Below are 17,337 nucleotides of genomic sequence, written 5' to 3'. Positions count from 1 at the left end.
CAACTTGTCACTCAGTGCTCTCTGGGTACTTTAAAAATGAGCACCAAACAGCTCATTATACTGAAAGGTGCCCATCCCTTTCTTCCTTTTCTGGTCACACACGACTTGAGCTTCCACCTAAAGCCTCTGCCCAGATTGCTCTACATGCTCACCTAAGCTTAGGCCATCATGAATCTCTTCTTTCTGGAGAACTCTACCTTGTAGAGACACTACAGAATCTAATAACTGCTATTCTCATTTCCCTAAGAAACCAGCTTGGTACGTTAACCTCTTCACTTCACGGGCTTTTAGGTCAGATCGACGTCCTGTATATTAGTGACCTAGAAAGACTGTTTTTAAATCCAGATGACCAAGCCCTCCTTTGAGATTTTGATTTGGTTTTCATTGTTGATGTTATTGGTTTGTTTTGTTTTGTTGTTCTTTCGGTTCTCTTGCTGTGTGTGTGTGTGTGTGTGTGTGTGTGTGTGTGTGTGTGTGTGTTTGTGTGTGGTGTGTCTGTGTGTGTGTGTCTCTTTGTGTGTGGTGTGTGTGTGTGTGTCTGTGTGTCTGTGTCTCTGTGTGTGTGTGTCTATGTGTGGTGTGTGTGTGTGTGTTTGTGTGTGGTGTGTCTGTGTGTGTCTCTGTGTGTGGTGTGTGTGTGTGTGTGTGTCTGTGTGTCTGTGTGTGTGTGTCTGTGTGGTGTGTGTGTCTGTTTGTGTGTGGTGTGTCTGTGTGTGTGTCTCTTTGTGTGTGGTGTGTGTGTATGTGTGTGTGTGTGGTTTGTGGTTTGTTTTTTGAGACAGGGTCTCCTTGTAGCCCTAACTGGCCTGGAACTTATATAGACCAGGCTGACCTTGATCTCACGGAGATCCACCTGCCTCTGCTTCCTGAGTGCTGGGACTAAAGGTGTGAGCCACCACACCCAGCCTCCTTTCAGATTCTGATTGATCATGTAGATTTGTATTTACGTATTTTATAATCTTGTTGCTTGATTTTAATGTGTAGTAGGAAACTTTTGGTCTGAAAAATGAAGGTTTGCTGTGTTTGGGGAAAACAATGTTGGAAATTTCTTTGATATGCCTTTTTTTTTTTCTTTTCTTTTTGAGACAGGGTCTCCTTGTAGCCCCAGCTGTCCTAGAACTCACTATGTAGACCAGGTTGGCCTCGAACTCACAAAGATCCGCCTGCCTCTGCCACCAACTGATATGCCATGTTTTTGTTTCAGTATGACTTGATTCAGTACATGTCATTCTGCAGCTATTAACAGAACAGGTACAGCCCACCAGATACCACATAATACCAATAACATGGGACTCGGCATGTCTCCTGTCCTCATGCAGCTTTGGTCAAACTATGAAAACAGAAGGCAGACACTGAGAACAACAACAAATCACCAATGTGAGGAGGAACGACCAGTCATGTGCTCCCACCAGAGCAGTCTACGTGACACTATACTTCCTAGAGTGCAATAAGAAATGTATTGGATAGGTTGATGTTGGGTATTTGAGTGACATCAAGCCAAAACTCTACTGAGGCTAACTGGTTAAAAGAAACTAGTTCTAATAATTTTCCTCTTTCCTTGAAGTGCATCAGGCAGCAATTCTTTTACACCTAGGTGTGAACAGCTTTAATAAGACTTTTATGGGGCTGGAGAGATGGCTCAGCGGTTAAGAACACTGGCTGTTCTTGCAGAAGACCAGGGTTTGAATCCCAGCACCCACATGGCAGCTAACAACTGTCCATAACTCCAGTCCCAGGGGATCCAACAGCCTCTTCTGTGCTCCGTGGGCATTGGACAACATGGGTGCACTTACCTACAAGGCAGGCAGTACACACATGCACATAAAATAAAAGTAATAACATATTTTTTAAAAAAAGACTTTTACTCCTAATCACATACCCACTCATCCACGTGCTGCCTTGTATGAAGGTGAGGTGGGGGTGTCTGAGCTCTGAGGAGGTGCCATCCCTGTGAGTGTGGAGCATCAGAGATGAATGGTTGTCTAGGAAGTAGAGGACAAGAGCAGGAGCTAAGGTGGAGTGTGCTCAAGCCATGCACACCTCCTTCCCACTCTTCCACAGCTTCAAGGCTCTGAGCCGCCCTCCCCCGTGCCCTCACCTGGCCTGGTCTTTCCGGTCACTTGACTCTCAGTATAGGCACCCCTTCCTTGGGGAGGGTTTTGCTCTGATCTGCTGTGTGAAGTCAGCAGCTGGTTCCCTCATCACAGAATTTTCTCTTAATTCCCTTCAAATACTCTTTCTTACATTTTCCTACACACAGGACAATCGCTGAATTAAGATGGTTTAGCATAATTTTTCAATTTCATAATGCTAAGGAAGTGAGTCTCACTCAATGCTTTGAGTTTTCACAGGCAACATGCAGAATGACGCGCTCTTATTACGCTAGGCACTGATGGAAAGCCAGTCTCCCAGTCAGGCAGGCCACCAAAGGGGAGACAATGCCCCCGCAACCCCCGTGTGTCACCAGGCTGTCCTGCTATTATGCCAGAAAATAAATATCCTCCAATTTTCCAAAAAGAAACATCATTAAGCCCCGTTTTTAGTTTCGGGTTTTGAGACAGGGTCTCACATAGTGTGGGCTGGCCTTACATACACCATGCAGTTCTGAATGACCCCAAACTCCTGGTCCTCCTGCCTGCCACCTCCAAGTGCTGGGATTACAGGTGCGCACCACCACGGGCTGACCGATTAAGCCCCGTTTCTATGCACTCTGTCCTGGGCATGTGAGAACGCTATTTGGAATATTATATTTAAAGAAGAAACTGTGCAGAGCCAGATAGAGCCAGGCAGATTCCTGCGAGATCCAGGCCAGCCTGGTCTACAAAGTGACTTCCAGGCCAGCTGAGGACACAGGAAGATCCTGTCTGAGAAAAAAAAGTAAGAAACAGAGTGTGGTGGCACACCTGTAACAGCAGTGTTTATTGACAGGAAGCAGGAGAAGTCCAAAGTCATTCTAGTCTGCATGGCTAGTCAAGGCTAGACCTGCTTGAGACATGTCTCAAAAATAAGTATGAAACTAAAGCTTGTCGACAAGCCTCAAAACACAGAATGTGTTTTTTTAATTCCATGTAGATAATTGTGTATGTGTTGAAAGATGTGCTGAACAAATGGACTTAATTCAAAAATCAAGCCTTTTATATTCTATTTATAATCTTCCTCTTCCTCCTCCTCCTCTTCCTGTTCCCTCTCCTCCTCCTCTCTCCTCCTCCCTCTCCCTTCTTCCTCCTCGTTCTTCCTCCTCCTCTCTCCTCCTCCTCTCTCCTCCTCCCTCTCCCTTCTTCCTCCTCGTTCTTCCTCCTCCTCTCTCCTCCTCCCTCCTTCCTCCTCTTCTTCTTCCTTCCTCCTGCTTTCTCTCTGCATATATAACTATTGAATGAATTTTCAAGGAAAAGGATCCAAGATTTGATAGCTCAGGGGCTCAGAGAAGTAAGTACCTTTTACTTAATGAGTATTGGAATAGCTGTTACAAGGAGCACTGCGGCTCAACTGCTCTGGCTTGCTCTTAACAATCTTTTGATTACTGATCACATTGATGATTTAAAAAAAAAAACAATCCTGCTTGCTCCCGGCTCCTTGCTCTTCAGCAGCAGATTTTACAGCAACCTGGACGATACAAACCACTGTCTTCTGTGTAAACAGACCTGAAGCTGAGGGGTGGGGATGTTATCACTGTCAATCCATTCGGTTTGAGTTCTCTTTAAATCACTGGCTACATCACAGAGGTCCAGAGAATGAGAACTTAACAATGGTCACCAGACATCAGTGATGCAGAGGCAGGAGAAGCAGCAAATGCCAAGTGCTTTCTGACCAGCTGAATGGGCAGCTGTGAGGGGCTTTCTCTAATCAAGATGCACAGATTAGGTTCAAACAAATCGAGAGGTTGGAATGCTGAGATATATATGCCACGTGTCTGTATTTGCGTGTTAAATATATAAATAACCAGAAGTGCAGTGCTGATATATATATGCCACATGTCTGTATTTGCATGTTAAATATATAAATAACAGCAGTGCAGGAAGAGATGGGGGGTGAGAACACGGCATTGAGAGGAAGATTCATCTGGTTAAAACTAGCTGGAACATGACCAGACTCAGGTGCATTTAGACAATGAATTATCCTTTTGGATCAAGGCCTAATTTCAAAGCAAGTTCGATGCAGAGGCCTCACTTGACCAACAACCCAAACATCATCCAAACAACTGCCACTGGGTGTACAACTCTCCCGCTCTCCTAGAGCGACCTGACAGGTGCTGTGTGACTTTTCCTGCAGAGGCCATTTCTAGTCACTCCAGACAGACAGAGCAACAAAGAAAGACTCCACTCAAGGCCAGCTTGGCGAGCCTGTGAGTTTGCTGGGGTAGGTTACCCAGCAGGAGAAGCAGCCATGCATGTCAATGAAAAGTTGCACATTAAGGAGTCTGAGTGATAACTGCAGCCCAGGAGTTCCCTACAGTGGGTCTGTCGTGTCCCCTCCCATTTACTGCTTGTACAACTTCAGGGAGGCGGCTGGTGAGCCTAGTGGTCTACACCCACCTTCCTCCTAAAGGGGATGTTTCAACCGGGAGGAAACAACCGCACATCATGGCTGACTGGCTCAGCTGACATCTGTGCTATGGTAAGCTAGTGACAACAGACGTGGTATTGCTAAAGGACTTTCACCACTTAGAGTGGAAAAGCTAAGAGCTACTTTATAAAGTGTTCAACACCCTTACTCATCAGGGAAATACAAATTAAAACACTCTGATACCACTTTAGCCCAGTCAGGATGGCCATTATAAAGAAATCTAATGGACAACAAACATTGCAGAGGATGTGGGAGAGGACTCTCATTCACTGCTGGGGGTGGGGGTGCAAATTAGTATAGCCATCATGGAAATCAGTGTGGGGGTTCTTCAAAAAGTGAAAATAAAGCTACCATCTGACCCAACTATCTCACTCCTGGTCACATACCCAGAGAACGCCGTACCCTACGATGCAGACAGCTGTGCCCCATGTTTATTGCTGCTCTATTCACTATAGCAACGCAATGGAAGCAGCCTAGCTGTCCATCAACGGAGGACTAGACAGGGAAGACCTGGTTCATATATAAAATGGAATATTACTCAGCTCTAAAGAAAAGTTAAATCTTAAAAATCACAGAAAAATGTATGAATCTAGAATGAGTAATATTAAGTGAGGCCATCCAGTCTTGGACACTGAAGAAATATATGTTCTCCCCCATGTGCGGATCCTAGCCTACAATGTACACATGTACATATGTAAATAAATGCATGTGTGGATACACTAGAATATTTAGAATTCTGAACAAGAAAGGGTAATTTGAAAAGTAGCAGTTTTTGTCTTTTTTTACTTCATGTTCGATGCCTGAATTCAATTTTCTGCATACTGAGGATCAGAAACCATCTCTGCACTCCAGAGTGCAGTACGTGTGGTCCCTCCGGCAGAGACCACGAGCCAGCTTCGAGCTTCCTTCTCATTGCACCGACCATGAATGCAGTGGGAGCAGACGCTCAAAGCTTGTTTCCCACTGGCCCACATGGAAGTTATTTCGTTGTTTTGAATGCCCGCTGCATTCTGTGTCCTGTGCTTAGATGCTTTTTATAAGACTTGTCATTGTTGGAAATTATTAACTAAAACTGATTTAAAATTTTTAAAAAATAGAGTGGAACACTAATGTTCTCTAATGTAGGATACATGTTCGGGCTGACGGCTGTGGGACCCAGGGGGAGGTACGGCACAGGAGTGGAGGGGACGGAGGGTCTTAGGTGCTTTCTTGGCTCCAAGTGGAAACAGAACTAAAGACAGCTCTGTTATCCCATTGCCTCCATGATGGTTGCTGGTGGTCCACATCTGTGTTTTTCCCTCTTCAGACTTGTGAACCAGTGCTGAATTGCTACATTCTGATTAACACCAAAACCTCCTAAGAAGCAGCTCCAAAAAACTGCCCCAGAACCCCCTGCAGGATCTACCATGGGGCTGCAACTCCCCAGGAGGATCAGCCATGGGGCAGTACACACACACACACACACACAGCTTCTGGGACCCTGGGACCCCACCTCCCACAACTCTGGAAACAGGTCCTAGGCTTGCCCTTTCTTTCTCTTTTCTCTTGTGATTTCTGCCTCATCTTGCTGGGTTTGTTTTGATAGGGTCTTGCTCCAGGGCAGGGCTGCCCCTGGCCTCCTGCTTCCGCCTCCTAAGTGCTGGGATCACAGGCATGCACCACTAAGAGTTCTGTTGTCTCCACTAAGTGGACACATGAGAGGTTTTCTTTCTGATTACAGAAAACAAAACAGGGCTGATGCTATTACATAAGAACATTGACTCATCGGGCTTTTGCAAACATTCACTGAGCCAAGTTCTGGGCGAGGTGCTGGCGGCAGAGACTGTGGCACACAAGGCAGCCAAGGACGCTCCTCCTGGAGGGGGTCTGAGGGAAGGGGGCTTCATGTACAGGTTAAAGATGACACTGGAGCCACAGTGCTGAGCCTGGACTTCTCTCCATCTCTGACAAGTAGCTGCACTGAGAACGCCTGGCTTGCAGTAGGCGTTACAATGGAGTTTAAATGACTCCCCTCACAAGGCACTCAAAAGAGACTATTTTTAAATCCATCGCAAAACCAACCAAACTAAATCTAAATGGGTGTTATAACCAAACTGATTCAAGCTTCACGTTTAAAGCTATGGGTTATAATTATATTAGGATGTGACCACTCCCTATAATCACTTTTAACAGTGCAAGTGCAAGACTCCTCCCAGATACCCGGCTCACAGTGATGCCTTGACTTCAAGCACGCACAGTGCCAGGAGGAAAATTCCTCCTCCTCGTTCACAAAATACAGCAGAGGAAAACCGATGTTTCCTTACCCCGTGGCCTTGGGGCTCCATTTAGGACGAATGTGTGACCTTTTGACATCAGTGTCCCTTCCTGAACACCTTGGCATGTGCTCCAATTTCAGTGAATGGTCCAAGTTAAGGCTATTTACCACCTGAGACCTCTGTTTCCATCATCACATGCCTATGTGGGGAGTGACTGAGATCCAGGGCTATGGACTGTGGTCATGGAGTCAAACTAACACACAGGTACCCGTGCTCTGTTCCCTAGACTATATTGTTCATGTCTCTTCTGGGGGCAGACCCTGGGTCCTGGCTTGAGGAAAGAAAGTTAACCTCTACAAGACCTTTCATAAAGTGGCTAATCTCACTCATGAGGGCCTTTCCTATGACTTCATCACCTCCTAAAAGTTACATCTCAAGACTGCCTCACCAGTGACTAACGCTCAACATCAAAATGGGGGCGTGGTGGCATCTGACTGTGCTTTAACAGACTTCTCTCATGGAGCGACGAGAGAAGTAAGCATCTGAGTCAAGAGAGTGGGAGCCAATCACTGGGTCTTCCCAACAGGACTGTACAAGATGTTAGTCAAGGGCTTTATTACAAGGTAGGATCTCATCTGGGATCTCATCTTCCCCATCACAAGAACTCTATGCCTCATGCGTAAAGTACATGGAAGGGAGGACTTTAAAAGTTAGAACATTGATTCCATTATACAGAATTCGGGATGCATGTTTAGAAATGGAAATAATTCTTGAGAGATACATAGAAATTACTTTGTTTTTTATTATAGCTGTAAAATAAAAGCCCTGGAAACTCTTTTAGAGTTAAAAGAAAACTCAGCAACTGATCAGACAACTACTGTCCAATGGGAACATTCTGAACCAAAAGGAACTTTTAAGTTACTTGGTAACTCGCTTGGACATTTTATTTTATTTTATTATTTATTTATTTATTTATTTATTATTATTATTTCTACACACTGCCAAGTTTTCTCTAGGTTTAGATCTGCAGAGGGATGTCTTAAAACTTGGTTTTAGATTTTTTTTCTTGTTTGCCTTCAGGCTTTAAAGATGTGACACTCAATGATCATCCTTCATCGTCTTGTTTCTCTTAACAGCATCACAAATCTTATTTCATGACGTGTTGCTTGGGTGACACAGAGAATATTACATAGATGTCTAACATGGCCTTGTAGATGAATGAGTCTGTGGGTTCAAAGATATTGGTGTGCTCACAGAAACTGCTCATCAGCGGGAAATTTCCAACATGCCACAAAACCTAAGAAGGTGAGCCCATGATAGCAGGTCATAAATATCCTGTGCTTACAATGCCAATGATGTGCCTACTGTGTGGCTCAGTCCAGAGGGATGCTGCTGTTCACAGAGGCTTCACCCATGCAGGACATGCAGTGTTTATGCACATAACTCCGCACCCTTGAAGGGGACACAAGTGTATGGCTAATAAAATATTAAGAGTCTTCCTCTTGCCCTCTTTTAAAGCGTCCCAAGCCCTGCAGAGCCTCCACTCTCCTGCCCCAGAACTCTCCTGCTCTCCTGTCACTCCAAGGCCAGATTTCTCTCCTGCAAAGCTCACCACACACTCGCAGAGCCCCCCAGCAGAGGATGCAGGAGCCTACAGACCCACATGCTGTTCCTCTTCAGAGTTCTTTGGTTTTCTGTCAAAAATCCATCTGCTTTACTTTTTGTCTCCTCTACATCATCCTAATGTTGCATCACAAAACTGCCTGGAAATAGTGGAGCAAGAAGGGGCCAAATCAAGCTGGCCGAGCCAGCCCTGCCCTCCTCCCTGCTTTTGTCCCACCATGCCTGTTAAGCACAGTGTGGTGAAAAACTGCCCTGAACTCCACACAGAAGGCCTGTGCAGGCTCGTTTCCAAGGAGCACTGAAACCCAAAGCAATGCTTTGTGGGAAATGGAGACAGCCACTCGCTTCTGGTAAATGATCAGTACATCTCTCAAAGGCCACACACAGAGAGGTAACATAAAAAGTCCCCTTCTGTCACCTAATGAGAGAGGAATTCTTATTCTTCGACTGGAACTAAATGAAAAGATGTGCCTGGCCCATCATATTTGGCTGCACTTCCGCTGTGTGCAAAGCTTCTGTGGTCCTTACAAGAGGAAGAGTCAGCTGGCTCGCAGGAAAGATCTGTAACTAAAACAAAAGTATTCCCAGCCCCCGCTAAACATTTACTGTCAACAATCTGCCTTCTCCATTTTCCCAGAAATAGCGCGCGCGCGCACACACACACACACACACACACACACACACACACACACACACACACTTCACAGTAAAATCTGCTTTCAGGAACAATTATCTGGGAGTAATTTTGCTTTCGCTTTTAAGCTAAATGTCTTGCAGATGAGTATACAGATTAAATATACCTCCCCGACATAGAGGGGCCCACCAGCGACTTGTGTTGGCTTTGAAAGGAGGGAAATAGAAAGGATTCTTTTCTTATTTCCTTGCCTTTTATTATGGTCATTACATTTCTCATTCTCTCCACAAACAGGTTTCATTAGCCACAAATTACCTATCTAGGATTGCTACTGGCTGCATCAACTGAGTGGCAGACACAGGCCTAGTTTTCCTAGGGCGTGCGTGCGTGCGTGTGTGTGCGTGTTGTCCTTACTGGGGACAAGCAGTCACTCCATGCTTGAACTAGGGGAGCTAATCTTCACAACATCATCATCTTCAACCAACAGCTTTTCAAACCTGGGTTTTAAGTCCCATTTAAGTCATATCCAAATGCTGGGTGACACTGGGTTAAAGAGGGTTTTTTTCTTCTGTACAACAGTATAAAGAAAATAGTTCTTTGAATGACAGATAACGCATTTTTTACTCTAAGCTGCTCTAAACAGGAGACATTCCAATTTACAAAATGGTAGTTTTCGCCTATGTAGGAAATTATTATAATTTATGGTTATAGTTTTTCCATTTAAATCGCCCTTCTGCTACTAATGAAGTCTTTTCCTTGTGAAATAAATTAGGAAACAGAAAAGATCATGATAAACCAACTTCATAAATATTGCTCTAATTTTCTTGTTTTCTAATAACCTGAGAGAACATTCTAAATCTTGGTAATTCCTATTAATATAAGCCATACCTGTGTAACATGTAAAAGAGATGTCTACCATCATACTTGATGTCAGTACTGAACTCTCTTGATCGTACCCTTTGACTGACATCTGTCTCTCAGAGAGAAGGCTTTGCACCCTGTGCTTCGTCACATATTCCAGTGTGAGAAATCTGTTTCCACAGACTCCAGAGAAATCTCTGAAGTCACATACACATACGCTGCTTGTACTGTCATGAGATGTGGGGTTAGAATTAGACTCTCCTCTCAAGCCCTATTTTTAAAGTGAGTAAAAATCCCATGACAATGATGGCGTTGGCCTGGAGCTTTCATTCAGAGAAGAGAGCGGTTTGGAAGGAGTCCCAAAGGAAAATGATAAACAGTCACTGGGAAGTGGGTCAGATGGGAAAGCAACTGTTCTTGTTTAACTTGCAAAGAAAGAGTTTGTTCACACATGACTTCCAGCATATGAAGTCTCAGTCTCTCTCTCCCCCCGCTTCCCTCCCTCCCTCCCTGAGAAGAACTGATGCAGGGAAATATTCACTGAAAATCGCTCTGTATAAATTGTTTTAACATTGTTTGCTCAGAGGCTGACTCAGGTTAAATGTCATAAAGAGGGAGGCAAAGCTCACTCTATAAAATTGTCCAATGAAAGCTCAGTTTCCTAATCTTTAAGGAAACGAAGATATTTGGTATTTGTTATAGTTTAATTTCTGTTGCTTTGATAAAACAGTTTGACCAAAAGCAACTTGGGGAGGAAAAGATTTACGTGGCTTACATGTCCAAGTCAAGTCCATCTCTGAGGGATGGCAGTTACTACACCAGGTCAAGTCCATCTCTGAGGGAACTTGGTTACTACTCCAGGTCAAGTCCATCACTGGGGGATCTTGGTTACTACTCCAGGTCAAGTCTATCTCTGAGGGAACTTGGTTACTACTCCAGGTCAAGTCCATCACTGGGGGAACTTGGTTACTACTCCAGGTCAAGTCCATCACTGTGGGAACTTGGTTACTACTCCAGGTCAAGTCCATCACTGGGGAACTTGGTTACTACTCCAGGTCAAGTCCATCTCTGAGGGAAGGCAGTTACTACTCAGGGCAGGAACGTGAAGCAGAAACCAGAGGCATGCTGCTTGCTGGCTCACTCCAGGCCCAAACTCATGCTTTCTTATGGAGCTCAGGACCACTTGCCTAGGGATGGTGCTGCCCAGAGTGGGCTGGGGCCTCCTATGTCAACTAACAACCAAAACAGTTCCCCACAGACATACCACAGGTCAGTCTGATCTAGGCAACTTCTCCATTCAGAGTCTCTTCCCAGATGGCTCCAGGCTGTGTCAAGTTGACAATTAAGGCTAATGAGGCCAGTATCTCTTTCCCTTTCTTTACCCATTTTATCTATCTCTATGAAAAGACCTGATGAAGTCATCCATGTTAGTATGCAACCGAGATTATTAGATCAACAAACACAATAAATACTCAACGCAATTCAACATGACAAATTAACATTCTGGATCTCCCAGCAACCATTAGACCTAATCACCACTAGTCATTACACTGTAACAGTGTAACAGGGACCCTAGAGTTGGTCCTGTAACGTTTTGAGGGGAATATGGGGAAAGTTGACTGGAGAAATGGGGGGGAGATATGATCATGTTTCATTGTATACATGCAGGAAATTCTCAGGAATGAAGAAAAATTAAAAGTAAATAAATACATAAAATGGTTTTAAAAAGCAGGGCTTACCATTTCTCTCGGAAACCCCATACAAGTCCAACCTGAAGCCCTCACGGTCAGGAAGAACTACCAATGTCCTGGGAAAGGATGGTGATCACTTCACAGCTAAGTCCATACATGCCCTTTTTCAAGGAAGCTAAGCCAGCCTCAGACAGCAAAACCTGCTGCAAAATTCAAAGACAACTGGACATTTTCCGTAGTGGTGAAGATCTGCCTGGACTGTAAACCAGAATCCCCCCCGCCCCCGGGGGTATATCCTAAAGACAGACAGGGACACAAAGTACACATACAATGTTTGCATGTTGGAATAATGGGAAACAGCCAAATGTGCATCGGTGGCAGGACGCGTAGCTGGAGGCTCGCATGGTCTCACACTAAAATCACCAGAGTAGAGAAAACGGCACATTTAATGCTGAGTACCACGAACAGGCCTCACCATCAGGACATCAGGTTTGAAAACATCAGAGAAGCATTCAAACAGTAGAAAATCCAAATTAACATAAAAGTCCTGTAAACTAAAAGATACTTTTGGGAACATCTGCATGTGTAATAAAATGAAAATCCTAAATTCAGGATTATAGTTACCTTCAGGGGAGAAAAGGTTGAAGTGGGACTAGGCAGAGGCCCTTAGAAGATCTCAAAGATATATGGACTGCAATTCATATTTCTTAAATTCCTGACCAAATTCCAGATGTCAATTTCTATTTTTTCTCTTAATATTTTACAAAGATGTAGACTCTTGTTTCCTTGTAAAGTATTTAACTCTTTTCTAAAGATTTATTTTTTGAGATCTGGCTTTGGTAGGCTAAGGCTGAGATCCTAGTAGACAGCCTGAGAGGGTGGGTTGGGACCTCCATCAGGTAGCAGCTCAGAGCTCAGCAGACCACCAGAGAGTGCCGGGTTCTGGCCTCTCTCTGGCCTCCAACTACCAGAGAGCCTGAGAACCCAGGGGGACAGCCTGACGGCCTCCAAGCGGTAGTGAGCTTCCCTTAATTGTGCCATACCATCCCCCTACCTGGGATTTTGTGAGGCCCCTCCCAAGGCCCCAGGGCAGATCTGGCTTTGGTAAACTAAGGCTGAGATCCTAGCAGACAGCCTGAGAGGGTCGGTTCAGACCTCCATTGGGGTAGCAGCTGGGATCTCAGCAGACCACCAGAGAGCAGCAAGTTCTGGCTCCCCTCTGGCCTCCCTCTGACACAGGGTTGACAATGCACCGGACTGCCTGAGAGAGCCTGGATCCTGCCTCCACATGGTGAAGGAAGCCTGAGTGTACCTGACTGGGACCTGAATTGGGCTTCTGTGGGTACCCCTGAACAGCTGAAGCCATCAGTTCCCTCCAAAATAAACCTGAGAGAACCTGAACCCTGTACCAACCAGCTTTACCTAACCAATAAAGAAATGATATAGGCACCTGGATAATACAAACAGAAGCATACTTCAACTTAATTCTCATATCAGAATCATAAATAACAAAAGAAATTCACATGCCAAAACCACAATGAAAGAAGAATAATTTGGAAAGCCAAAAAACTATGTCCCCAACAAACTCCACCAATCTGTAGAAGAGTTCGACAAGGTGAACCCCCTAGAGATAACCCAGGACACTGAATTTAAAAGAAATATCATAAACATAAACAAGGAATTCAATGAATTTAAAGAACACACAAACAAACAACTGAAAGAGCTAAAAGAAGACAGGGATAAAGTGCTGAATGAATTCACAAAAGAGATAGAAACATTGAAGAAAACTCACTAAGCCAACTTGAAACAACAGGGGAAAGCCTCACCTCTAGAATGAATGAAATGGAAAACAGAATATCAACACTGGAGGATAAAGTTGAAGAATTGGACCACTCAAGCAAAGATTATGGGAAATTTTTTTAAAAAAAGGAATGGAATATGCAAGAGATGTGGGACACCATGAAAAGACCAAATCTACAGATCATAGGAAAAGAGGAAGGAGAAGAAATTTCAGGTTAATGGCATTGACCAGATCTTGAACAGGAGTGTAGAAGAGAATTTCCCAAAATTAATGAAAGACTTCCCCATACAAATACAGGAAGCACATAGAACACCAAATAGACAGGATCACAAAAGAAACTCCCCATGACATATCATAGTAAAAACACTAAATGTACAGAACAAAGAGAGAATACTGAAAGCAACAACAACAACAAAAAGACAAGAAGTCACATACAAAGGAAAACCCATCAGAATTACAGCTGACATCAGTGCAAACTATGAAAGCCAGGAGAGCCTGGACCAAGGTATTTCCAGTTCTACATGACAACAGATGCCAGCCCAGAACACTATACCCAGCAAAAATCTCTGGTATATTATATTTGAGGGGAAAAGAAAACCTTCCATGACATAAATAGCCTGAAAGAATACATGTCCACAAAACCAGCCTTTCAAAGAACACTTGAAGCAATACAGAGAGCAGAGAGAGAAACTATACCCCAGGGGCAATGAAAGAAAATAAACAGATACAATCTAGGAAACACAAAATTACACAGAGAACACAAGCATCAATCAAAATGACAGCAACCAATACACACCTTTCAATAATAACCTTAAATATCAATGGACTGAACTCCCCAGTCAAAAGACACAGGGTAAGTGAATGTATTAAGAAAAAAAATCCATCTCTTTGCTGTCTGCAAGAACCCATCTCACCTTCAGGGACAGGCACTACCTTAACGTAAAAGGATAGAAAAGAATATTCCAAGCTAATGGCACTAAGAAACAAGCAGGGGTTGGAATTCCAATACCTAACAAAATAGACTTCAAAGAAAAACTAATCAGAAGAGATAAAGAGGGTCACTTCATTCTGATCAAAAGAACAGTTAACCAAGAAGATATTACAATCCTTAACATATATGCACCAAATTCTGGTGCACCCAAACTCATAAAAAAAAACACTACAGGACTTTAAGACACAGATTAACCCCAACTCAGTAATACTACCCCACTGTCTCCATTAGACAGGTCAACTGGACAAAGAATAACACAGAGAGACGTCTGAATTAAATGATACCATACATCAAATGGACCTAATAAACATCATTTGATTATTCCACCCAAGCACCAAAGAATACACTTTTTACTCAGCACCTTAATGAACTTTTTCAAAAATTGAACATATACTGGGCCACAAAACTAACCTCAACAAATACAAAAATATTGAAATAATTCCATGCATTCCATCAGACCACAAAGCAATAAGGCTCAAAATCAACCCTGGACGAAGCCCTAGTCACTACATGAACTCATGGCGATTGAACAACACACTCTTAAACAATGAGTGGGTCAAACAAGAAATTAAGAAAGAAATAAAAGAATTCCTGCAATTCAACAAAAAGGACAATACAACACAACACAACCTCTGGGACATTTTAAAAGCAGTCCTAAGAGGGAAGTTTATAGTTCTAAGTGCCTACATTAAAAGATAAGAAACAGCCCATATAAATGACCTAACACTGCAACTCAAGGCACTGGAAAGGCAAGAATAAATGAAACCCAAACCCAGCAGAAGAGAAGAAATAATAAAAATCAGAGCAGAAATTAATGAAATAGAAACAAAGAAAACAATACAAAGAATCAAAGAATCTAAGAGCTGGTTCTTTGAAAAGATAAACAAGATAGACAGACCCTTAGCCCAGGTAACCAAAAGAACAAATCCAAATCAACAAAATCAGAGATGAAAGGGAATATTTTAAAAAGCTATACGCTATTAAATCTGAACGTCTAAAAGAAATGGATGGATATCTGAAATCATGGGAGCCTCCAAAGTTAAACCAAGAAGAGATCAACAGTTTAAACAGACTCATAACATATAAGGAAATTGAAACAGTAATACAAAGCCTCCCAAAGAAAAAAAGCCCAGGCCCAGATGAATTTACACCAGAATTCTACCAGACATTTGAAGAAGACCTCCAACCAATATTACTTAAATTACTCAAAATGATAGAAACAGAGGGAGAACTCCCAAATTCCTTCTATGAAGCCAACATCACTCTAATACCCAAACTGATTAAAGACACAACCAAAAAAGAAAACAATAGACCTATATCCTTAATGAACATAGATGCAAAAATTCTCAACAGAACACTTGCAAACTGCATACAGACACACATCAAAAAGATCATTCACCATGATCAAATAGTCTTTATCCCAGAGATGCAGGGATGGTTCAATATACACAAGTCAATAAATGTCATTAATCATATAAATGGACTCAAAGACAAAAAACATATTGTCATCTCAATAGATGCAGAAAAGGCTTTTGCCAAAATTCAGCACACATTTATGTTCAAAGTCCTAGAGGGAATTGGACTGGAAGGAACATAGCTCAACATAATTAAAGCTATATATAACAAACCCACAGCCAACATCATTCTAAATGGAGAAAAACTGGAAGCATTCCCATTAAAATCAGGAACCAGGCAAGGATGTCCACTATCTCCACTCCTTTTCAACATAGTACTCAAAACTCTTGCTAAAGCAACAAGATAGGAGAAGGAAATTAAAGGAGTACTAATCGGAAAAGAAGAGGTCAAACTATCACTTTTTGCAGACACTATGATACTATACCTAAGAGATCCCAAAAGTTCCACCAGAAAACTAGAACTGATCAACACTTTCAGTATAGTGGCAGGTTATAAGATCAAACTACAAACATCAGTAGCCTTCCTATATACCAATAACAAGTAATTGGAGAAAGAATACAGGGAAATGCTCCCATTCACAATTGCTGCAAAAAAAAAATTAAAATATCTTGGAATAAATCTGACAAAAGACACCAAATATCTCTACAATGAAAATTTTAAACAGTTAAAGAGATTGAGGAAGACAGCAGGAGATGGAAGGCCCTCCCATGTTCATGGATTGGAAGAATTAATGTTAAAATGACCATCCTACCAACAGCAATATATAGATTCAATGCAATCCCAATCAATATCCCCATGACATACTTCACAGAATTAGAAAAATCCATCCTTAAATTCATATGGAGGTACAAAACACCCCAGATAGCCAAAGCAACCCTGAGCAGAAAGAGCAATGCTAGGGGGATTACTATACAACATCTCAAAGTATACTACAGAACCATAGTCATAAAAACAGCATGGTACTAGCACAAAAACAGACACATAGATCAACATAACATCACTGAAGATCCAAACCTGAGTACACGCAATTTCAGCCACCTGAGATTTGACAAAGGTGCCAAGAACACACAATGGAGGACAGACAGCATCTTCAACAAATGGTGCTGGCAAACTGGATCTCCACCTGCAGAAGAATGAAACTAGATCCTTACCTTTCACCTTGCACAAAAGTAAACTCCAAATGAATCAAAGATTCAATGTGAAACTGGAAACCCTGAAACCATTAGAAGAAAATATTGGCAGTAACTTACAGGATATAGGTGTAGGAAAGGATTTTCTAAATCAGACAGAAATTGCTCAGGAATTAAGGTCAGCTATCAACAAGTGAGATCTCATTAAACTAAAAAGATTCTGTACAGCAAAAGAAACAATCAAAAAAGTGAAGAGAAAACCCACAGAATGGGAAAAAAATCTTCACCAGTGACATATCTGACAAAGGTTTAACATCCAGAATATATAAAGAACTCAAAAAACAAAGAATCGAGAAACCAAATGACCCAATG

The 17,337-nt window shown here is 42.7% G+C and overlaps 1 long non-coding RNA gene across 1 annotated transcript in view; it reads right to left on the bottom strand.

Annotated features, from left to right (window-relative positions):
- The window catches only part of LOC115066953, a 166,462-nt gene that overhangs the window by 105,936 nt on the left and 43,189 nt on the right, over nucleotides 1-17,337 (bottom strand). The window lies entirely within an intron of this gene.

This window comes from Nannospalax galili, unplaced genomic scaffold, assembly GCF_000622305.1.
Source record: "Nannospalax galili isolate Female #2095 unplaced genomic scaffold, S.galili_v1.0 scaffold103, whole genome shotgun sequence".
Lineage (NCBI taxonomy): Eukaryota > Metazoa > Chordata > Mammalia > Rodentia > Spalacidae > Nannospalax > Nannospalax galili.
Note: the sequence above shows the minus strand (reverse complement) of the source record. Positions and strands in the feature narration are given on the sequence as shown.